At 43.2% G+C, this 24,406-nt stretch overlaps 2 long non-coding RNA genes across 3 annotated transcripts; one reads left to right on the plus strand and one right to left on the minus strand.

Moving 5' to 3' along the window:
* Positions 1 to 4,799: 4,799 nt before the first annotated feature.
* LOC129382832 (uncharacterized) lies at positions 4,800 to 8,189 on the minus strand. 2 transcript variants are annotated; one of them, XR_008610878.2, is made up of 4 exons: positions 8,088 to 8,189; positions 7,706 to 7,952; positions 6,026 to 6,938; positions 4,800 to 5,957 (listed from the first exon to the last, which is right to left on the minus strand). It is a non-coding gene; the product is annotated as an uncharacterized lncRNA (long non-coding RNA). The 2 variants fall into 2 exon arrangements; XR_011895341.1 differs by having other exon boundaries at positions 7,773 to 7,952; positions 8,088 to 8,188.
* Positions 8,190 to 8,564: 375 nt separating this feature from the next.
* Positions 8,565 to 11,854, plus strand: LOC129382833 (uncharacterized). Its single transcript, XR_008610879.2, has 2 exons — positions 8,565 to 8,659; positions 11,688 to 11,854. It is a non-coding gene; the product is annotated as an uncharacterized lncRNA (long non-coding RNA).
* The last annotated feature ends 12,552 nt before the right edge of the window (positions 11,855 to 24,406 follow it).

Here is a 24,406-nt window from a genome sequence, read left to right on the forward strand (position 1 = left end):
GTAAAGCTGAAGCTAGTGCCGACGCTGCTTCGCTATTGCACTACGCATTTTGAAAATGGAGGCCTTGTCTATCTTAGTCAGACCTTGTCAACCGCTGTGAAGGCCGTGGAAGATGCTTTTACTGTGTTCTTTAGCAAAAACAAGTTACATGTAGCGAGTCTAGCCGATTTTTCAGGTCAGCTGCAGACACTGGCCTTTCCCCAACTAGGGTGCCCAGAGCATGAAAAACCAGCTTTGAGAAGAAGTTCTACGTTTTCTTGAGGTTTCGCTTTTTTCGTAAAAGGCATCAACAAAGAGAGGGAAGCGCAAAGGCAACGGCAGAAGCTCTTTAAACTGCGTCACTGCCACTAGATCTATCTTCTTCATGTATGTGTGCATTATCTCATCTAGGGCTGTCTTATATGCCCGCGTTTGACTGTTGTTACGCGAGAATAAAATATTTGTTACGCTTAAATGAAAGATCTGTTTCCCATTTTCGTTCACTTATATCAGACATAAAAAGAAATCTGCACGTGTTTACCAGGTATTAAAGAATGTATAGTACACAGAACACCGCATGCAGTCCATTTTACAGGCAAAATTTTTTACTTATTATCCTATCCTTGTGGCCCAATGGGCATTATGAGAAGATGGGTACATGGTTTACAAACAATAAAAGACATTCAGACCTATGAGGACAACAATACGATAATATGCAGAAATAGCAGCAAATAAAAAGAGAGGACAGCGAAATTCAAGTCATTTCAATGGATGATCGGTTACAGCGGTTTTCAATGGTTATGCATTAATATAACATCAATAGAACAGTAACGTAACCTTAGAATTCCTTTACTTTATTAGAACGATAAATGTAACCTAAAACTTACCCTTAAAAAAATTACGCTGCCATCATGGCTAGAATAAAAAACAAGTGTCCTTAGCTATCGCCGAAGAGACACGTACGAAGGCGAACGCCTTGTAAAGCCTACTGTAATTCACCTTAATGCACCCTAATCCTCCTTCATCCACCCTAATCCTCCTTAATTAATACACCTTAATCCCCCTAATTCAACCTAATACCCCTTAATCCAATCACTATAATCAATAATTAAATTTGCTAATCATTTAGCATCTCTTATACACGGCTGGACATGCTTTGGTTCGTTTCTGGCCTTCCTTGGATCGTGTGATATGTTCTGTACCTCGCAACACGGCCTTGGAACATGGAGATCTAAGGCATTTGCCTTAAAAATTACGTTTTCTCTTCGCCAGCATAGAAACACATCAGGTTCCCCGCTCGAAGCCGAGCTCAGATAGCGCACGCTTTTCACACAAGCGACAAGCGCTAGAGAAGCCTGTTGTTCTCAAAACAAACCATGATTTATAAATCAGCTGCCCACATTTGAACTTTGCTGCTGCTACGGCTTAATAAAAACAAAAAGCGCAACAGCCCGCTTGCCGATGCGGTGGAAACACGGCGGCCTACGAAGACCGGATGGTGCCGCGGCACCCACCTGCACTGCAGCGCTCCTAGCGACAGCCGCCGGCATTCATTGCATCCGGTGCCACCCGGGAGGCCGCGGACGGCACACTAGCCAGTATATTCTAGGCACTATAGCCCATGCATTGAAATCGGGAACTGCAAGAGCGCCGCCATGTTGCTTCGCGCCGAGGTTGCCAGCTCCTGAGACGCTTGCTAGACTTGGTGACAGTAGTCAGTTTTAATCCGGCAACCGTAGCAGCGTAGCCAGTCGTAGCAGGCCCCGCACACTCTCAAGTTCAACAAATGGCCACAGAGGGCGAAAAATCAATCGAGGCGCGTTTCAGCGTAAGCGCGCAAGTGGAGCTACTGTAATTTGGTCGACTACTTTAATTTGTGCTTTCTCTGCTAGGGGCGCTGAACATGCTGAATTTTTTAATTTACACAAACCATTGACATGAACAATCGAGGTGTCTAAGGATGCTTTTTTACCTCAGGCAAATAGGCAGTTGATTTTTTAGAAATTTGATTGTTGAAGCTGCTTTTTAGTCATAGCGTCAAGGTTTTTGTGCTCGATTAACCACCGACAGCCGACAGCCTATTGGTATCGATGTGTTTCCTGGCCGTTGGCGTTCGAATACTACGGCGGTAAAACATTTTCGAAAGCATGCTGGTTTCGTCTGCGAGTCATTACATAGACTTGCTGTAAAAAGGTCTACTCTTGGCAAAGAATAGTGCCTCATTTTGTTTAGGCGTTGATTATCATAATGAATGCGGCGGAGGTTGAGGGAGTACGCTTGAAGGTACGTTTTTATGCCGTTGATCTCCATAACACCGCAAGTACGCAAACCGATGTCACAGAACACCCGATGCATCATTGTGTGTTCTCCGTCATCGCTTGTTTGCTGTATGCCTACTAATTCTTCATTTCTTCAAGTGTTGTATCCTCCTTTTGTCCTTGCTCTCTTGTGCTTCACTTACAGTATGTCGTTCCGTCAGCTGTAATGCGCGTTTGCAAAACCAATACGTTTGATGAGACGCAGTGGTTATCATAATTTCACTACACGTGTATTAAGCTGGCACATATGGTTCAGATACAGATACCTGTATGCGAACTTGCACGACGTTGATGCGGAGATTAGGATAATTATGACACCCGTAAGGAAGAGGCAGCTGACGGCCGTATAAGCGGTTGCGTTCTTTCCGCCAAACTACCCGGCCTGGTAGTGCTGTAAGGATGCTGTATAAAAGTGACACGCGGTGACAGGGAAATTATTATACTTAGCAGCCGACCGTACGTTTTGTAGCTTAGGTCTTCTTTCTTGTGCGTTTGTGCTACCCTTATTAATGAGCCATTTCTTGACTATGTAACCGCGTTTGTGTGGATGCGTAGACGTGTGCTTTTTGTTGTACTTGTAAAATGCAAATAAAATATTTTCAGGCTTACTCAATCTTTGGTGTCGTGTGCGTTTATTCCAGTCGAGGCCATCGTGCCATCTGGAAACCGCATTCTGTCAGTAGCCCTACACGAAATGCAACAGCTGGAGCGCGGCGGCACAATTTAACTCAGGGTAACGGCGGCGTAATAAACGAAAAACCGCTCGGGATAAAAGTCAGTTTAGAGTGTGCCTTAACTCGATATGACTCAGCGCTACATGTATTCTGCTGCGCCTCGATCGTGCTCCCGCCAGTTTGGTTGCTGTAATAACGTAGCGCCTACATATGTAGGCGCTACGTTTGCCACACAGCAACCAAACTGGCGGGAGCACGATCGAGGCGCAGCAGCCAGGAACCCAGTAAAGCAACAGAACACCTGGTAAAGCGTGTGCAAAACCCCGTTTCCGTTTCCTGTTGTACAGCGCCACCTGTGGTCGCATACTTTAGTTCACGACGCCACCGCTATGCTTATTTCCGTAGCACTGTGGAAGGTACAGTTTCCCTTCTCTAAGTTTGTATAGGTGTTCTGTGGTCGTAGCAGCATAAGTTGTTCTTTATTCTATGGCAGCATGGCGTCTCGCTTGTAGTGTCGTGATGTGTGCGTGCAGCCGTGTGTTTGGGCTTTGCAAGTTCGTTCTTTTTTCTATGTTTCGGAACGGTGTGGGTGTGGTTCATGTTGGCCGTACAGATGGCAGTTATGCAACCGAGGGATGACCCTGTTGAAGTTTCCGGTGGTATGCGGTTTTCAGCGGTCACGCCTGTTGCAGGAGTGTCACACGACGAGGTTACGAGCTCGAAGCTGTGATCAGATTCAATGCCTCCTTTACTTTGTCAGATTCCTCGTTGGCGTTCCGTAATTCTCTTCGCACGGGCGCGGTATGTTGCAAAACCCGCTTTCGCGATCTATCGTCGCGACGCTAGAGCGGGTTTTTTTTTATTATTATTAGTACTGATCCAGCTGTAGGGCACATGTAACCGACAAACGGGTCTCAGGAGAGCACCTGAGATTATAATAAAGCAGGCGGCGGAGGAACTCCAGGGCACCCAAAGGACAGTGGTAGGATCAAAGCTCGAAGCAGAACGGTACGTAGGTTGGGGCCGCCGAGGCAGGTGTGTGCCAGGGAGTGTTCGCACGGACAGCTCCCCTGGCACGCGCAGCAGTGCCTCGCAAGGTCGAGATACTTTATAGGCACCTGCGCCCATGATCTTTCATTTGCCTCGGTGCAGTGAGCACGATTAACGAGATTAATATGGAGGGCATCCGGTGCAGTCGCGAATGCGTCATGGCAAATGTAGGTCGCGTCGCCTGGCGTGTGTAGTAATATCAGAGTTGGTTGTGTGAACTTTATGCATAATACGCTTTGTTACGGTACCTTAACGGAATTGGTCTAGAGGACGGTGTTGGTACATTTTTTCGTACAGCCCTAATCCTATACCCCCCCACTACAAACACACACATACATACCCCACCCCCCTTTTTTTATGTATACATACAATTCCTTGCCATGACGGATCATAGCCTCCATTATTTTTGAAAAATAGAGGAGGCAATGGACGGATTGACCAGTTCAAGTTGCCAACTTGTCAGTAACTGTCATAGGAATCACTGTAATAAACACAATTCCACGATCGGATTGTTTACTTTCATTTTTTGTTGTAACACTGAGGACTACATAGAACTTTATTTTGTATATGTGAGAGAAGTATGTGGATATCACGAGCTTAAGCCAATGTGCGATACACAGACAAAGTAGCTGCTACAACATGAACTGCATTCAGGGCCACACAACACATACGCAATTAAAGGTGCAAAATATAGGGGGAAGCTTCAAAAGACGCTCTGTAGCACTGCAAAGTATAACGTATGTGTACAATAAATGTTCAAAAAAACAATGCATCAATGTCCCATTTGCCTTCAAGTTTATTGTCAAGTTCAAGTTTACTGAAGTTTATTATGAACATATGTACAACAGCAACTACTGACACACCCGCAGTCAAGGTGGCTGTTCGAGGTGTGCTGGCTGCCTCAGCGTAAGAAAAAGAAAATGGGTGAATGTCGACACCAGTGCCACTGCTTCTTGCCTCTGACCTGCACGTGCTTCCGTGGCATCTTTGTGCACAAGTGTGCTGGCGTGGCGAGGCGTAGGAGTCATCCGAGAGAAAGAGTATCGTTTACATGGAGAAGTGGCTGTTCACATTGCCTGTCGCTTTCCCTCAAATGTTTCCTTGGCGACTAGGGTGACACACCTGCAGTCAAGGTGGCTGTTCGAGGTGTGCTGGCTGCCTCAGCGTAAGAAAAAGAAAATGGGTGAATGTCGACACCAGTGCCACTGCTTCTTGCCTCTGACCTGCACGTGCTTCCGTGGCATCTTTGTGCACAAGTGTGCTGGCGTGGCGAGGCGTAGGAGTCATCCGAGAGAAAGAGTATCGTTTACATGGAGAAGTGGCTGTTCACATTGCCTGTCGCTTTCCCTCAAATGTTTCCTTGGCGACTAGGGTGACACACCTGCAGTCAAGGTGGCTGTTCGAGGTGTGCTGGCTGCCTCAGCGTAAGAAAAAGAAAATGGGTGAATGTCGACACCAGTGCCACTGCTTCTTGCCTCTGACCTGCACGTGCTTCCGTGGCATCTTTGTGCACAAGTGTGCTGGCGTGGCGAGGCGTAGGAGTCATCCGAGAGAAAGAGTATCGTTTACATGGAGAAGTGGCTGTTCACATTGCCTGTCGCTTTCCCTCAAATGTTTCCTTGGCGACTAGGGTGACACACCTGCAGTCAAGGTGGCTGTTCGAGGTGTGCTGGCTGCCTCAGCGTAAGAAAAAGAAAATGGGTGAATGTCGACACCAGTGCCACTGCTTCTTGCCTCTGACCTGCACGTGCTTCCGTGGCATCTTTGTGCACAAGTGTGCTGGCGTGGCGAGGCGTAGGAGTCATCCGAGAGAAAGAGTATCGTTTACATGGAGAAGTGGCTGTTCACATTGCCTGTCGCTTTCCCTCAAATGTTTCCTTGGCGACTAGGGTGACACACCTGCAGTCAAGGTGGCTGTTCGCGGTGTGCTGGCTGCCTAAACGAAAGAAATAGAAAGAAATTAGGTGAATGTCGATACCAGTGCTATTGTTTCTTGCCTCTTACCTGCATTTGCCTCCACGGCCTCTTGGCTTGCGGAGTCTGTATGAGGGAGCTGCTGTGGCTAGGCGTAGGCATTGTCTAAGCAAAAAGAAAAGGCCATTCAAATGGGGAATCATGGAAATAAATGCAGTTGCTATGTCTGCTTCTTGCACTCTTCTTGCCTAAACGTTTTCAAACATAGTGCCTAGTACACACCAGCACTTTGACTGCTTCTGCTTTTCACCTGCAGGTATTGCGGCGAGATCCTTAGTATGGCTGCGTGCAGCATAGTAACACTTGGTGGAGGCATCTGAAGTGGTAGCCAAAAATATAAAGAATCATCCTTGTCTGCGTGAATGCTTTCAATTTCTAAATGCAGTGGTAACTATCACTATTAGCGCAATGCCCCCCCACATCTATGTGGCAAGTGCCATAGCTCAAAACTGAATTTTTCCTTTAGTGTTTCACAAGGCGTCTGATATGTCCACATTAGATGTGATGTGTTTTTTTTTTACTTATCGCAGTGTGGAGAGAGCATCATTAAATTGTTTTTTATTTTTGCGTCTTGTTTTTTGGTTTATTTCTGAATTTATCATGCAGCAGTCTCATGATGCTGAAGTGACTTATGTAATGGCAATCAGCTTTTGTTTTGCAGAAAAACAATGCATTTCCTGACCCATTGTTTGACATCCCCTCACTCGCATAATTTTGCAGAGTATTCTACCTATATTGACTTGCTTGACCTCCACTAAAGAGTCTTGCATTTTCAAATACGAGTCTTTCCTTAAAATCATTCGACACTTCTCATAATTTCTGTACCTTGGGCTTCTGATACTCTGCATTCACCATTTTTGCTTGTTTCTGACTAGAAATGTCTTCTTTAATTTAGAGCTTAAATTTTACCTTTGAACACATGGAAGGGCTTGCCATTGCATATCTGCATAAAAGGGAAACATGTTTCATTAAACATTTGCAAAATCCAATTGAAGATTGATGAATGCAGCTTGCAGTGTGATATGACTGAATGAGCCATAAAAGTAACTCATCTCACTTGGTAAATTAAAGCACATATTAGTGTGATGTACAAGATACGTTACACTAACGTGGTGGGTTCTCTTGCTTATACAGCGAAATAATTGGCGCGCGAGAAAAAAAATATTTTGCATACCCCTTGTACACACTGATTTAAGGAAAATAAGCTGGAGCTGTCCACATGATCTACTTATTTTACCTGCGAGTATGGTCAACAAAAATGTGTCCCAGCTGTTGAGATTATGTCAGTATTGCATATGTGCCTGTTGTCTAAAATAATTGAATTTTGAAAATGCTCGCATGGATCCGATGTGCATATCTGCAGTTTATGGGTACATGTAAAAGACTCAGCATCAAGTGCAAGTGAACGGTCCCACAGGCCCGGAGTCGATCATGCAAATAGATTCGCTGCACAAATTTTTGACCAGAAAAGATATTCCACATGAAATGACATGCAACTAAGTGTTGAAAATATTGCACAGTTAATAAAACGCCTACGCTATTAATATATGTGGGTTGATGCACTCGTTATGCAAAACGGAGGTGAGGCGTACTGTGAGACAGGACACAAGAGTAGAGTATTTACAAGCAAACAACACGAGCGCCGCCCACTTCTCTACTCTTGTGTCCTGTCTGCACGCCTCACCTCTGTTTTGCATAATGAATCCTTACCAACTAGCTCAGCTTTCTGTCGTTATAAGTCTCGATGCACTCGATTTCGTCCGCATTAGACACTCGCCTCCTGATTACTTCGTGGCACAGAAATCGGCATCAGGCTGTGTTTCTGCTGTGGCCTTTGTAGAAGCATGATTGTTCAAAGTGCAACAATTAAACAGATTCTTTGAGTTGCTTGTGGCTTCGTCAGTACAATTCCGGTGCGCTGGTCCGCCTGTCCAGCAATTTCCTACTGAAGGGAAACCTGCAAATAAAAAGACCGCTCCGCATGTAGAAAAATGCTCTACTGTGACGCTTCTCAAACGATCGATTGTGATGCACCACAAGAGCTGCCTACTCGCGTGATATTCTCAACAAGGAGATACATTCGCTTACTTACATGTGAAGGTATATGCCAGAGCACGTCGGGGCTTCGGTGGCACATAAGGCACGAGTGTGCCATAGCGTCCGATGTCGACGCGCGATCGCATGTCAAACCTAAACTGTACGAAACTACAACGCATCCAAAAAACAGATTCGAAACCGAAATCCGCGTCATTCTTTATTGCATAAATGCGTACATCGTGATTTACGTAAGTCACGGACTTAGCGATCGCTTTCTGTAAACTTACTATTAACGCACCACCTTCATCAAGCCATCAGGTATGCGTTTTTAGATGACAAAGCCCAAGGTGACCTGTACTTGTTTTCAGCTCTTTCAATAGTAATTGCACTGGCCACATTGACCAGTAGCAACAGGGCGGCGCCCGAGAGGTTCCCACTTTTTCGGCCCAGCTTCTCCTCTAGAGTTGTTCTACTAACTCTATGGACGAAAGGTGCCCGAAATGTCTACCTTCACCCGTGATGTCACGTCCGCTATAACCCATGATGTCACATCCGCTCATTTCCATGGCGGCCGTCTCACGGAGCCGGCTGCGCTGCGAAACGGTCCGCATTCCGTGCCCACTTAGCGTGAGTAATTCATCTTTCCACGCTATATGCGTGTAATAAAGGATTGGGGCTGTGAGCAGTTTGATGCGTTACCATTAGGTACCTTGTGCGCATATTTTGCCTCCTGGCCGCGTCAAAGTGCAGCCGGCATGTGGAATGGGCCGTGGCATCTTATATGGAGCTGCTCATGTGAGTGGTATTGCCTCCGTCGGGATCGTCAGTGCGTGCACAGAACCATTCAGTAGTCTGGTTCAGGGGAGGATGCGCGAAAGAACGAGGACATAAGAAAACACTGGCATGACGAGCTGTTCCGTCAGATCGCGTTACATCGCGCTTTCTTTTAAGACCATCTCGCTCGAGCGAGAGGATCGTAGAACAGCATTACTACTGCTTTTTTACAGCTTTGCTGCGGCTCATTTAATCATCACCTGCATTCTTGTAATAATACAAATGACATCGCTGCGCGGAAGAGCGTCTCTTGAAGTTTCCAAACAAGAGCCAATGCCGCCGTGCCTGCTGCATACACGCTTGCCTTTCCTAACGCAGTTAAGACGCGGCACTAGCTCTGCTACTGCGTGATGCAGGGTCACTGTGATAAGAAAATTGAAAAGAGCAAACGAAATTAAGGCAGAAAATGTGAACGTTGCCAAGCGTGATAAACGGACCTGCCTCGCTAGATGAGTTGAAGAAGTCGGTGTCCTGAAGTCAGCTTCGCTATACTAGTGTTACGCGCTGAAGCATGTCAGAACTGAAGAGTGACCGCTTTCACCGACATAAATAATATGTGTTCCTTAATGATGTACGCGTGCACCTGCCGTCTCCTGTTACATTACGCGCGCCGAGGCGCCTAAGTGTACTGGCCGGCCTTCAGCGCTATTTCGGACGGGGCTGTGATGCTTTGAACCGTTGGTTTGTCGACCTCGTAAGCCAGTTAATGTTTACACGGCCATTTTTTTCTGAGCTGTTGATTTCTTCCATAATAGCTACGTAATTTCGTAGTTTCCTGTTCAACTGCTTTGCGAGTCAAGGTTGTTCTCTTTAGCCAAGCGCAGTTTTCGAAAGCGAAACGACGCTTTTGCATCAGCATATAGTGCCGTCGCCCATTTACAACACATTCAATCAATGTCATTTTGTATGTCACTGGGAAACCGCCGAACGCAGGGAACTCAATCGCATGCGGGGAACTGCATAACTAGCCACGGGATTAGCGTTCCTCTTGGGAAGCTGCTTTGCATCAAAGGCCAGGTACCCTTGCTATGATTCACCGCAAAACGTTTTGTTTGTCTAACCGCTTAACATATTTGTATTGCGGTGAAGCTAACCTTACGGAACCGAATTTCGCAACGCTTTTTAGACTCCTGCATCTCTACCAACCACTACCAAACGCTTGTCGGTACATCTCTTGGCAAAGGTCCAGCTAAATCTCCCCTGTTGGGAGTGGGGGGGACTCACGTATATGAAAACTGCCAAGGAAAGCAGTTGCCCTGATGAAGGCACGCTCCCCTGTCGAAACATTTGCACCAGCCTGTTCGACCACCGTTATCACCACAACATATTTGTGTGTTGCGGTGAAGCATGCCGATATTGGGAAAGATTTACGTGAATCAGGAATGTATGGTTTCTGTCAGCGACGAACCTAATGTTCTACTCTCAACAAAGCAGATTTTCTTGGCAGGATGCATGATGTCTTGAGAACTTTTGTTGGCTAAAGCCATACGTGCCAGGTTAGCTCTTGTCACAATAATACGCTTTACCGCAATACACAAGAGGCCCCGCTGCAGGACACGCCCGCCGTAGTTAGCCAAAACCTTATGTGATGGTTCACTGCAAAACACCTCCTGTATTGCGGTGAATCGTAATAAAGCACATTTGTCAGTTTAGAATGTAAAGACCCTTGCCCTTCGCTTTTGTAATAATGACTCACTTTAATGAGAACATGTATTCACTGCTAAAAACATCCACATTGAAATGGAGATATGAACACTGATGGCAGCCTGTGTGATGTTTTATCCCTTTACTTTTTTGTGTACCTGTCACGCTGCCATTATTAAATTTTCCTGTACTTCGTTAGGTGCTGACGTACATAACATTACATCACAAAGAGCCACTGTGTAATTAGTGTTCAAGGATCAGTGTGATGGCTTTACTCAAGAAAGGTTTGGGTTATGTTGTTGTGAAGGTTTTTTTTGACAGGTAGCTTTCTGAGAAGAAATCAGATGTCAGGAAATAGATCTCAATGGCACAGTAATCTTGGCTGCCTTTTGCTCAAACGTGCCCTAGACATAATTGAGTGATTTGCACTTGCAACTGGACAGCAGCCGTAGCTTGGGAGACCAGTGATATGGCATATTTTATCAAACTAGGGGACACATAGCATTACCAGTTCGAATAGAGACCTGTTTAAATGTTTGTCACCTTCAACACCTAGATTTTCGACCATGAATTCAGAAAAATCTGTAGCACATTTAGAACCTAGATTTTAAATGCTGTATAAGTTGGCTTCTTGTTCATTGCAGCTGTGCTCGGCTTCTGTCCAAACGGGAGAGCACTTCTGCACAGCTTATTAGGGAATATTCTTATTTACATACCTTCTTTTTATTTATCTCGCCTACAATCACAATCAAATGTTTATGGCACATGAATGTGCGGTGCATGAATCTAACTTACAATGCCATATTCAACAGCACAGTGCATGTAGCTTGTGTTGGTTCATTCAAGCTAAGCATTGCTACAGCCTTTAACTGTAGGTATCATGGTATGAGAGCAGAGAAATGGATATGCAAAGACAATTGGGCACATTGAGACAACATCTTTGTTGTGTGTGAAAAGGTGACAGATATACAATATGGGGAGAATGCATGCACTTTCATATTTTCTCGCGCACAAAAAAAGCCGGAGGAATAAGGTTTCTTCACTGTGCCATAGAAACTATATGTTTGCTCTCAAAGGTAATTCTGATTCATTGGATATGTTCCTGTGCTGTGTTTATTTTCTTAGTGTGCTTTAGTTTTTGCACGTTAATGTTTCAAACTCGTTTTTATTTTCACAGACTGAACATCCCACGTCTTGGTTTGACTTCCTGGTACAGGATACTTGCACTTAGCATGGAGTGATGAAGCAGAGCAGTGTACTTTTATTAAATGTGCAGATTTTAGCAGTATAACAGCAGTTCATTAAAAAAACATGTGTGCTGAAAATAAAGTGTTCTTACCCACATTCCTCGTCTATTTATTTATTTATTAATACTGTCAACTCTCATAGAGGGTCATAACAGAGAGGACAATACAATTACATAAATCAAATATGGACAATGTCAATGTACGTAAAGTTGCTTAACACTTGTCAATAATTCACAGTTAATAAGATGTTCACTTGAATGCTGTTCAGCACACTTCTGCCATTTATCAAAATACGTACAATGAATATCAAGTCGCACATATCACTTGGCACTTCAAAACTAAATCGAAAACTCCCATAAATATGCCTCAGCAGCATTTTCAAAGTCGGTGACATCTTTTAGGCTAACAATAGCGTTTGGCAATTGGTTCCACATTTCTATCGCATCCAGGAAAAATGAGTATCGATATGTATCACTGTTGGTATGGTCCGGCTTTATGACGTAGTCGTGGTTAGTTCGCGGGTATCTTTTGCCTGGAGCATGTAGATATTTGAGCTTATCAATCTTAAGTTGATCCTGCATTATTTGATAAAGCACCTTCAGCCTATATTTTTTCCTACGTACCTTAAGAAGATCGAAGTTGCAATGCTGTAACATAAGCGTGACCGATTCCTTCCTTCGGTATGTCGAACAAATAAAACGCGCCGCCAGACTCTTTCCACCTTCCTCTTAAGCGTCACTTGATGGGGACTCCAAACAACGCTGAATATTCTAGTATCATCTTAATGAAGGCGGTGTATGCAATAAGTTTTACATTACGCGATGCACATTCCAGTTTTTTTTTCTAAGAAAATATAACTTTTGATAGGCATTTATGCAGACGTTATCTATATGTTGGTTCCATGTCAATTTTGCAAATATTCCTGTATTCTCTTCAGCAAAACCACTTATATGGGGAACTGATCATGATAAGTGCTCATGAGCATTTTAAAGAACAGCCTTGAACCCTACTCATGCACTGGTAAAATGTATAGATGCAGTGAAATTGAAACAGAAGGCAAAATAGCAAACATGATGCAGTATTTGTAAGACAATTATGTCAGCAATTTTTGCATAAAACGATTTACTTAGAGCATACTAGCACTACAAAGCACCCATCTTTCTTGTTAGGCACACATTACTACAAGGTCTTTAAAGGTGGCCACAAGAGAGATGCTGGCTTTAATGAGGAACTATAGAGGTTAAAGGCAGCCATGGAAATGTATTAAGAAATTATGCAATGCATAGCATTTACTCAGTTCAGAGAGCTCCCAAAGTTGCCATAAGGCCTTGATAGCTGTGGATGAGGGAACAGTTGTAGCCCTATTTGGAGCATGAGAAGTGAACATTAAGATCGAAACATAAGTAACAACTCGTAATGCAATTAAAAAATCTTGCTATACTTTTAAAAAGACAGTGAAATGAAATTAGTAACACAATTTCCTTGTCTTTTTGCTTCATTTAGGTTCAATATACTTATTTTAGTAACACAAAAAGGCAGAGTGGTGAAGCACATAAAAAAAATGCTAGTCTGTTTTTATATTCTGTTTTCTCTAAATTCAAAGTTCAGTAAAGTTAACTTAGAAAGCTACGGTGAAACCATTGCTTCAGCCTGTATGGTGCATAACAGCAGCAATCGCCAGCCTAACTGCTTGGGTTTACAGTGCCTTATTTGTATTGTATACCTTTTTAGTGCTGAACTACTGGAAGATTGATTAAGGTGACCAACATGCTGAACCAGTAGTTTACTGAGTAAAATACATGGAGAAGGTTGGAAAGATAGGACAGAGAACAGGGGATGTATTCTGTGTCCACCTAGTGGAAATGTCCATTCCATCCGCTCCTGAAGTTCTGATTGGCTGGGCTGGCGTATGCATGAGAAGGAGACATGCTCCCCCACCTACTTTGCACTTCAGCAGAAGAGGATATGGACATGTCCACTAGATGAATACTTACAAAGCTATTTAATAAAGTACTTCTGTAACCAACATGCCTGCTATGCCATCCTTGCTTTCAATGTCTGTCTTAGTAAAAGTGTGAAAGAGCCAGGTTTGTGCATGAAAAGTTTTCCTGAGGGTGGGTGCCTTGAAGCCCGTAGTGGTAATCACAGGAAACGGGGGTGGATCCAGAGTAGCACCAAAGGGCAAGCCTTCATCGAATAATATGGAGGGAAGTGACTGCACGCTCAAACTTGTCAGCTCACAAGTTTGCCAAGACCAAGTGATATCAGAAGTTGATGAAGCCTACATAGTTAATGTATAACCGCTTAGGCCAAAATTATTTAGATACTTTTTATGAGGACTACATATTTACTGGAAATCTCAAAATAATTATGTTAGTGCAGAATACCTTCCACTAGTTGTGACGTCCTTGAAAGAATGAAAATGTTTGAGTTGTAATTGTGTGGTGCATGAAGTTACTTTAAAAAACAACAACTCGGCAATGGAAACAAAATGCAAAGAGTAGTATTCGAAATAAATTGCCACCTCTTTAGGGCTAGATGAATTCAAATAATAATAATAAGCAAATGAAGATTGGGCATACAAGATAGATGTTTCGGCTCCCACTTGAAAGCCTTGTTCACAAAGATTGTGAACAAAGCTCCAGTTGAACCAGTTCTTATTTTTCATTTTTATGGTTGGCATCTAATTTTAAACTACTTACCGTGCCTCTTTTGACCAAACCAGACAGGCTGCCATCAAACTCTTCACTACTTCAATGCAAATAATTGGAGGTTGGCAAATACATTTTTCTAATAGGAATAGTAGGTAACGAATAGTCAAACACTGATGCATACAGTTACAGCAGGCATATTTATCTTGGAATTAAGCACCATGCTTATGTTGTCTAGTAAAAAAAGGACAGCTATCAAGGAAGATTAGGATTATTTTTAAGCACAAGTAATTATACCTCATATACTTGAAGCAGATGTAGTGCTTCTGAAGAATCTCGTCCAAACTGCACACACTAAAACATTAAGCTGGGATATTCAAAAAGACAAGTACATGTTTTGCTCGCCAAGTGACTTTTAGTGTGCTCAATTATGTAAAGTGTGCTATTATATGATTAATGTAATTTGCTAATGTAAAGAAAGAACAAGCCAGGATCTCTTGCTTCATATATATGCGCTGAATCAAGAAGGTAATTAAGGAAGAACACCAGAAATAAACACGAATGTTTGTGTGCTTTCTGGCATAAAATAATTATCCTGTAAGCCACATAACATGCTTTCCAAAGCATCCCCTACCTTAACTTACAGCTGCATCACGCGAAGGCACTTTCTAAGAACACACATGCTTCATGATCATTCACTGTGTTAGTGACTCCCACTGAAGTAGACTGAGAACATATCTGGGCATTGCATTCAATAGCTGATGTAAAGTGAAAAGACTGCTGCTTGTAGGCATGAATGAACCAAGTGAATAAGAAATATAAGTTCTCAAACTTCTAGTAGTAAGTGTGGCAGCACTTAAGAAAAACATATTGCAACTAAAAATTGCAACACACGATGAAATAACTGAAATAGCTAGGGAGAGTTTAATAGACCAATAAACAGGAAACTGCAAATTCCCAACATTTCTGAATACTTTTCTTCACATGTACTCACCTCATAAGTATGACTGCCCTTAATGCTCGAACCTCTGCCTTAATTTCATAATTCCCCATTCTCACTGCTTCGCTCATGCTGATTGACATCTAGCACAAAGGTTAGGCAAAAGTTGCTGGACATGTGCATGTGTTGTGAAGCAAGCTGCCCACATCTGGTAGCCGCATGCCAATTTCTCAGAGTAGATGAAAGGGAAGCCTTGAGGGTAAACCATAGAGAAGACGGATACCTTGGTTCAATGATAACTGAAAACACCAACATGGAAAATTTGGACAACCCACAGAATAATTTGGAAAAACTGAAAAGATGCATTATGATATTTATGTTACACAGGTTCCAGTCAAGTTGAAGATTTTCACTGTCTAATAAACTTATAAGACACTACATGACCAGCAATACTGTATGGAACCTAAACAATTTTAATAAAGTCACCTAGAAGTCAGGATAGAGAAGTGACTGAATTGAGGATGCTAAAATGGATGAGGTGGAGGCAGATTGTGAACACAGGTCTTAAAAAATTAACATTCAACACACACTTAAGTTGGCAAAGATTGGACTCAATGTTCAAGAAGAAATTGACTAAGATAATTTATTGGTATACGTACATGAGAGAGCAGCAACAATACAGCAGAGATAACTGTCATGCAAGAGGAAAGGACGTCAGTCTAAAAATTAACATTTGATCAGAAGAATGGTTATGCATGGGCTCAGGCTCATGTACAATTCTGTATGGTACGCATGATGTCAGAGCTGCATAGCATAAGGAACTGTGGCCTTAGATGCCTCGATTATGAAATGATGTGGGCCAAGAGTGGAACAAGGATAGCATCAAAAGGGGGCCTCCTCCAAAAGGAGAACCGTAGGGAAACGGGGTGAGAGAGGTTTCCTACGCAACAGATACAGAGTCATATGAGTCTTAGTCATAGAAACCATGACCCAAGGAGCTGCACAACAAGGTATATAAATTCAAATCTCTATACAGTTAAACCTCAGTATAACGAAATTCTCAATATAACGAAGAATTTAACTTTTCATAACCTCTTCTCCATAGAACACCATGCATTTAGAGCCTCAATATAAAGAAGTGTGTTTGTGTGCAATTTCAATATAACGAAATTTCGCTTCTGCCGCAGAGGAGTGCCAATTGAGACAATCAATGGTAACTTCTGCGGACGCAGATAGTCAAATGACTGAATTACTAGCGGCTCCTTGCAAACGCACCTCTCAAACTGCGTGCAGCGCGACAAGAACAACAGCTTGGAGCCGCATCATGTTCCGTATAAATTAAGTCCAAGTGCGATCAGATCCTATCGCGCCCCGCGCACTTGTGCTTTAGGTGCGAGTGAAAGTGTGCGAGGGTGAGACAAGAAAGATGGTGGCTTCATAAGTGCGGCCTTCCCACGCGAGCAATGGCAACGTGGGGAAGGAAAGCGAGCTCGCGGTAACGCGATCAAGCGCGCGCGAGGGGGCGGAGTGGGGGGGGGGGGGGGTAAGTTGGCGCGCGTCTCGGCCATGACTGGCCGAGACGCGGCTGAGTGCTTACGCAGCCGCGCACCCTGCTCTAGAGGTAATCTGCTGCGTGTGGAAAGAGCGGGCATGTCAAGACGGCGTGGCACCATGTAAGCTGTTTTCCCGCACGTTTAATATTGAAGGTTGCGCAATCTCGAGTTTTGATGACCCGTTGGAACGAGAAGCAGACGAAGCATTCGCTCCCAGCTGCCGGCGCTTTTCATGATAGCGTCGTCGCAGTGCGACCGGGCGACGCTTTGGGGGCGGAGTGCACGCGAAAGCATGGCGCCACTCAATGGCGTTACACCGCTGATGTAAAGATATCAACGTGGCATGAAACCGTATCATTCATCGCCGACTCCTATATTCGTCAAAATAAAATGTTTTCTCATTCAAACTTGCTTTTTTTTATTGCCCAATAATTCGGAAAATTGCATGGCCCCTTTCCGTGCAACAAAAACGATCGGCGACTGTACTGACATTTGCATAACAGATCGAATTTCAATACAAGGAAATTTCTATATAACGAAGCGAATTGCCGATTTTACCTACTTTGTTATATCAAGGTTTAAGTGTATAAAGAAATTTCCTGTTCTCTACACGGGGGTGGCAATGTGGGCTTGTTCGTTGATCATCATGGAACGGCATGTAGTGTAGCGCAACAAAAACAAGAACACAAGAAGAAATGAAACACAGACACAAGCGCCTAATTATGTCTGCGTTTTCCTTTTTCTTGTGTCCTTGTTTTCGTTGCATTACACAACATGACATTCAATACTTTCACTGTCACATTCATGAGCTCTGAAAACCTAGAATCAACTAATATCTTGCCTGATTTGTCATAATTAAAAAGAAAAATGTGGGTATAGTAGGTCTAATTGAGTTCTGGGGATTTTAGTATCACTGACATATAGCTTTTAAGAATGTTTAGTCGTTTCTTCCGTTAAGGCAGAGTACATGCTCAACTGCTACAATAAGTGTGAACGTAGGCAAAAACGACATTTTTGGCCCTTGCATCAATTTTATGGCATGTTGCGTGATCTAATCAAGTGGTTTCAAGTTGACGAAGTTCTCGATTTAACATAATAAAACCTCACATCCCAATAACATTTATTAACTAGACTTACTGTACTTTATAACCAAAGTACTGTATAACCATAAGCAGCTACAGCCGCCATGAGTGGCGAGCAGAATTGAAATGAAATTGCTTTAGTCGAAACACGCCAAGCGCTGCTGCTAAAGTATGTGCCACATGCATTGGGCAACTGCGGGAACCGCGGTACCACACGCAGTTATTCAAAGCAGCACATAAAAGTGCCGCGGACTCAAATTGGTTAGTAAATACATTCGGAACCAGTCTTTCGATTACTCAATTAATATATCAGCCACACACTCGCATAGCACGGCCACGTGGCAAACGCGGCCATGCGGACACTTCACTATGCGCGGATCGGCTGGTTGCAATATTGGGGCACTCTATGGGTGCATGTTTAAAGCACAGTGTTTTTTGCCTATCGCATCATCGTTGCGGGTGCTCCATGGCTGAGTGTATTGCATGGTACAGAATTGGCCACAGTACCAAAAGTACACAGGTAGGGCGGTCCGTGCAGATGAAGCGTGAACGCGAGCTCAACATAACCACGTCGTCATTATTCTGTAGCGATTATTTATGCGAAAGCGTCAAATGGCCCATTGAGCAAAAAAGCCGGCGTCTGTCGTCTCAGCGAAACAGCGCCTCAAATCCCATTGGCTGCGACCACGTCACGAGCGCGCCTCGACGAAACAGAGCGGGTGAAAGAGTACACCTGCTGTCGCTATAGTGCACCAGGTGTTGCGTGAGGGGAGAGGGCATCGCCGCGATGCCACGTCATCCTTGCTCTCGCAAGCCGCTGCCCGGTCCGTATCTCCCCCCTCCACTGGGCTTAGCTGCTGCGCGTGCCTGCCGGCCTTGGTGGCCACTGCTGTTTCCTGGTCTCTGGTCGTGCAGCTCGTCGGTCGCATGCGGTGTTGGCACCGCAGGCTGCTGCTGCTTGCTAGCTCGGGCCCAATGTAGCTCTAGGGTGCATCACTTGCAGCGTAAAACTCGAAGGACTGCTCAGCGACGTTCGATTGGGCATTAATGCTTTCGCAATCACAACTCAGATAAGACATACTTAGCTGTCCTCATATGTTTTTCTTTAGTTGCCAAGTGGACGCATCATTGTTCACCATTCACAGTCTTCAATCTGTCGTCATCATTGCATTGTCATTTCAAATTAGTTGTAATATCACGCCGTTGGATGCTGCCGCCTTCACGCTGTGTAGTAGATACGCAGTCATTGCCATGCATGCACTCATCATCCCAAAGTCGTTATGCCTCAGTCGTGACTGAATATACAACCCTGAATGCATTGCCTGCCACATGAACAGATTAACAAACACAGTTGGGATATTAGAGTATCAAATAAAAATGAAGCGTGTAAACTGTACAATTATCAAAACTTTTTACAGCTTGTATGCACATATATTATCCTAAACATGTTTCAACATAAATTAAAGCACACGTTTTCAAAGCACAGCAGCGTTACTTAGCCTGTGAAACTACATTGGGGAAGTTGCATGAGAAAAGTATCAGTCCATCTTTGTAGCAGGTGTGCTCCAGTTCTTTTATACAAAATTACATTTACAAATTTTGCGAGACGGATGTGCAACATTTAATGCATATCCAAAACAGGATTACTGTCATCATCATCATCATCATATTTATGTCCACTGCAGGATGAAAGCCTCTCCCTTCGATCTCTAATTACCTCTGTCCTGCGCCAACCGATTCCAACTAGCACCCGCAAATTTCCTAATTTTGGCGCACTATCTAGACTTCTGCCATCCTCTATTGCACTTCCCTTCTCTTGGTACCCATTCTGTCACCCTAATGGTCCAACTGTTATCTAATCTGCGCATTACATGACCTGCCCAGCGCCATTTTTTTCTCTTAATGTCTATTAGAATATCATCTATACCCGTTTGCTCTCTTGTCCTAACTGCTCTCTTTCTGTCTCTTAAAGTTATACTTAGCATTCTTCGTTCCATCACTCTTTGCATGGTCCTTAACTTGTTCTCAAGCTCCTTTGTCAGTCTCCAAATCTCCGCGCCATATGTCAGCACCCATAAAATGCACTGATTGTATACTTTCCTTTTCAATGATAATGGTAAGCTCCCAGTCAGGAGCTCACAATGTTTGCTGTATGCGATCCAGCCCATTTTTATTCTTCTGTGAATTTCCTTCTCATGGTCAGGGTTTCCTGTGATTAGTTGACCTGGGTAGACGTACACCTTCGCAGACTCTAGAGGCTGACTAGCGATCTGGAACTCTTGTTCCTTTGCCCGGTTATTTATCCTTATCTTTGTCTTCTGCATATTAATCTTCAGCCCCACTTTTACAGTCTCCCTGTTAAGGTCCTCAATCATTTGTTGTAAATCGTCCGCAGTGTTGCTGAATAGAACAATGTCATCGGCAAACCGAATGTTGCTGAGGTGTTCGCCGTCGATCCCTACTCCTAAACCTTCCCAGTTTAATAGCTTGAATACTTCTTCCAAGCACGCAGTGAATAGCATTGCAGAGATTGTGTCTACTTGTCTGACTCCTTTCTTCATCGGTATCTTCCTACTGTTGTAATCAAGTTTATTTACAAAAGCAAAACAAAGCACTTTCAAGACTGTGGATAGTAACTGTAGCTCTAACATGTCAGGCTGAGTTTGTGAATGCCATCAATTAGACACTACCAACGTGATTTCATTAAAGCTACTTTCTGGGCTAGTTGGTGCATACTTGATTTGAAAATTATGACAACGCTAATGCATCCATCCACAAAGGAACAAGGACAAGACACAAGCAACATGACTACAAACATGACTAGGGTTTATTTCACACTCCATTATCTAAAGAATAAGCAAGCAACTTTAGCCACATTTAAACAAGCACATAAGAGGAAGAACACAGACTGAAGTACCAACTTCACCATGCCCATTTGTGCTCACAGATGCTGGATAGAACACCAGGTCTAATTGGCACATGCTTTATCATATTACAACTTCATATGAAGCTATTTTCTTTAGACTATGCACTTTTGCATTCATCCCAAAAGTGTTGTGATATGTGACAGAACACAAGTGAGCTTGTGCAAAAAGAACAAACTGGCATGGCACACTGACAGGAAGCAAGGAAACGGGACAAGCATCGCTATTGGTACAAGATCTACAGCAATATATCAGAACATGACAATACAGCAATATTATTTAATCAAAAGTGAGTACAGATCTGAGAATTTATTTACCATTTTTAAAACCACATATTCATGAACAAAAACAGCTAAACATCAGTGCACATATTGCAAAATCAGAAGACACAATTCTTCACTGGGTGCTAGTTCAACCACCGCACGTCGAAATGTGTAAAAGTAGTTTAACGTGTGTAGCTTTCAGCACGCGACAGCATGAAGACTATCAGAACAGGCTTCATATATAGTGCTTGGAGTCTTTGATTCAAACCGTAATACACTGTTAAAATAAAATTTCAGAGTTTGCTTGTTTCATTCAGAAAAAAGATAGTGTCTTAGTCATGCCGCCACAGTTAACGGATTAACTTGCACCAGCTACATTGAGTCAAAGGAGAAAAAAAGTGAGGAAGACAGATGCATGGTGTGAAAATGTTGCTGTTGTATCAAGTAGCATAACTGCTCACTTGACATTCAGCTGCTTTCTATGCCTCTGCATACAGACTGACAAGCTTTACCTCTTCACCATCTGCTAGTGAAGCACTGTTTGTTCACTGTGATCACCCACTCAAGGCAGTCACGTGGTTAAGTAGGGCCCTTCGCTACATGCAAGGACACCGACCCGAAACTGTGCATAAGTCCTGTAAAATATTGTCATGTTTTGGCTACTGCAACTGTTCATCAGCAGCTGCATCACTACTGCCAACATGCAGACCATGCAATTCCCCAAGCACTTAATCAACAAGAGTACAATAATGAAGAGTGGCAAATTGGGCTAGCTGGTTCATTAGGAAAACAAAAAGCTATCACAAGAAAAAATAAACACACTAGAATTTTGATGGCTCTGGCTTGTGTAATATATTCAAACATCAAAAAGCTGATTATTACAGAACGCCATAAAGCGTGGTGCACTGTTACCAACTGTTGTTTTTTAAAGCTATAACCTGTTATAACCAGACATTCATGTACCATGGCTGAAGACATACTGTTCATCGTTGCCATGTCTTGAGCACGGGAATTAGTCTCTTTCATAATGGTTTCATATTTTTCATTCAAAAATATTGTTGTCTATTTCTATAAACACAAAGGCGCATAACTTCGCTGGGTGTTACGTAAACTAGTGACTCCTCTCTTCTGACGCAGACTGAAAGGTGCTTTGCATGGAGAATTTCAACAGGAGAGAGAGAGAGAGAAACTTTATTTGGTTCCTTCAAGGATTTAGCGTCTCGAGGTCTCGGTCGTCTTGGGCGCCGGCGACTTGGAGCCTCTTCCGGCAAGGGTGGGCCCCATTCCAGGGCTCCACTGAGCCTAGCTACCTCACTAGCGTGCTGCACTAAGGCCCTTTGGACCGTGAGCTCGCAGCTGGTAAGCAGACTCTCCCATTGCTCTGCACTCGGGTTATTGTGTTGGTGGAATGGTTTATTGTGTTTACATTCCCATGTGACATGATATAGTGTGGGTGTGGCGCCGCACCATGGGCAGGTGTCTCTGTATTGGGTTGGGTACATTTTGTTTAGGATGTATAAATTTGGGAAGGAGTTTGTCTGCAATCTGCGCCAACTCGTTGCTTCCTCCTTCGTTAGAGCTTTGTGCGGTGGGGGATATTTGGCTCTCGTCCCTCTGTATAAGTTTAAGATTTCTGTGAATCCTCCCTCGCAAGCGTGTGGGTGATACTCCGGGGTGCGCGACTGCTCTGCTCGGAACTCTTGCATTTCAGAATTATACAAGAATTCGCTCCAGTAAGAATTCTACAAATGAGAGAAAACGCACCTGAGAAGCTGACAAATGCACTGTTTTTAGTCTTTATAGTTCAAGTGTACTGGAGAGAGTGGAATGTTTGTTGGTTGACGACCATTCGGTAATATTCAGTGACACTTGTTGAGTCACCGCCACGGTTGTGGACTACAGCCTGTTTTTCACTTTCATCCATGTTCAAGAACAGCTTTCCAGTGCCTAACAAAACTGTCTGCTGACCAGCTCTCCTCTCCTGTACACCAAAAAAACTCACTGCTTCTGGTGAAAGATTTAAACTAGCTTTAGCTGCCTGTAACTTTCGAGCAAGTACATAGCATTCCAATATTTGTAAAGGAACATCATTAGCTCCGTGTACCAATTTCACAAGAAGTTCATTTCCGCCTTCAAATACAAATGAAGAATGCGACCAATGAGGTCCTAGTTTAGCCGCACTTTTAAGAAGATGCAGGATTTGGTGTACATTGTATGTCATTGCACCCAATCCATACAAAGACTGTGCTCTCACAACAAACTCCGAGAGAAGATCAGATGATCTCATTATGGTCATCTGAAGCGACGGTGTCCAGCAGAAGTATATAGACACCCTCCACAAGCAAACTGGAATGTCTGACATACTTATCCGGCAAAAAGCCATGAAGGCATGGTAATGAATAATGAAGAACCCACCACTTCCACTCACTAGCTTTCCAGATTGTGAAGTCTGATAATCTTCGTGGTGTACGTGTGAATCAATTCGGTGGCTTGACTGCCAATAACCTCCTGTTTAAAGAGGCTAAACTTTGTTGTGAACCAATGTAAACATCTTTTCTCTTTTAAATGTGATCACATTTTTATTCTTTTTAAGCTGTTGTATGGTGTATAGTTGTTCCAACAATCTTTCCTTTCTGAATCCTGGGCTTCATATTTGATTTGTATGTATTGTCTTTGGTGATAATATAAATGCATTATTTCTGACTCATTTTTTAGGCAAATGAGGAAGCTTGCTTCTCCTTGAAGCACATTACTCCTATACAACACATATAGATACTGATAGACTATAGATCTGGCAAACTAATATGAATACATTATTGCACTAATAAAAAGAATACACTAGTAGACTGGTACAAGCAGAATAGCACAAATACATCCAGAATAGAACTAAAAGTAATTTTATCAGTGTATCAGTTGTATCGTTTCATAATGCAATAGAAAAAAACTGATATTTTTGTTAGGTTGCCCTATCAGATTTCTTGCTAGTGATCTTTCAGTGTAAATGCATATCAACTTTTTGACTAGTGCTAATAACTGAACACATGGCTTTTTGTGCTGCAAGTTTTCTTGGACTCCTGCTTCCCTTAAACTTATACTGTATAATATGCTTGCAATATCAAAACTGGAGTATGCTTCATCAATCCGGGATACACCGACAAAAAACACAACTCTCATATTTAGTTGAAGCCATACAAAACCAACCTGTAAATTTTATTGTAGCTGCTTATTTCCATACC

The sequence above is a fragment of the Dermacentor andersoni genome, chromosome 6 (genome assembly GCF_023375885.2).
Source record: "Dermacentor andersoni chromosome 6, qqDerAnde1_hic_scaffold, whole genome shotgun sequence".
NCBI lineage: Eukaryota > Metazoa > Arthropoda > Arachnida > Ixodida > Ixodidae > Dermacentor > Dermacentor andersoni.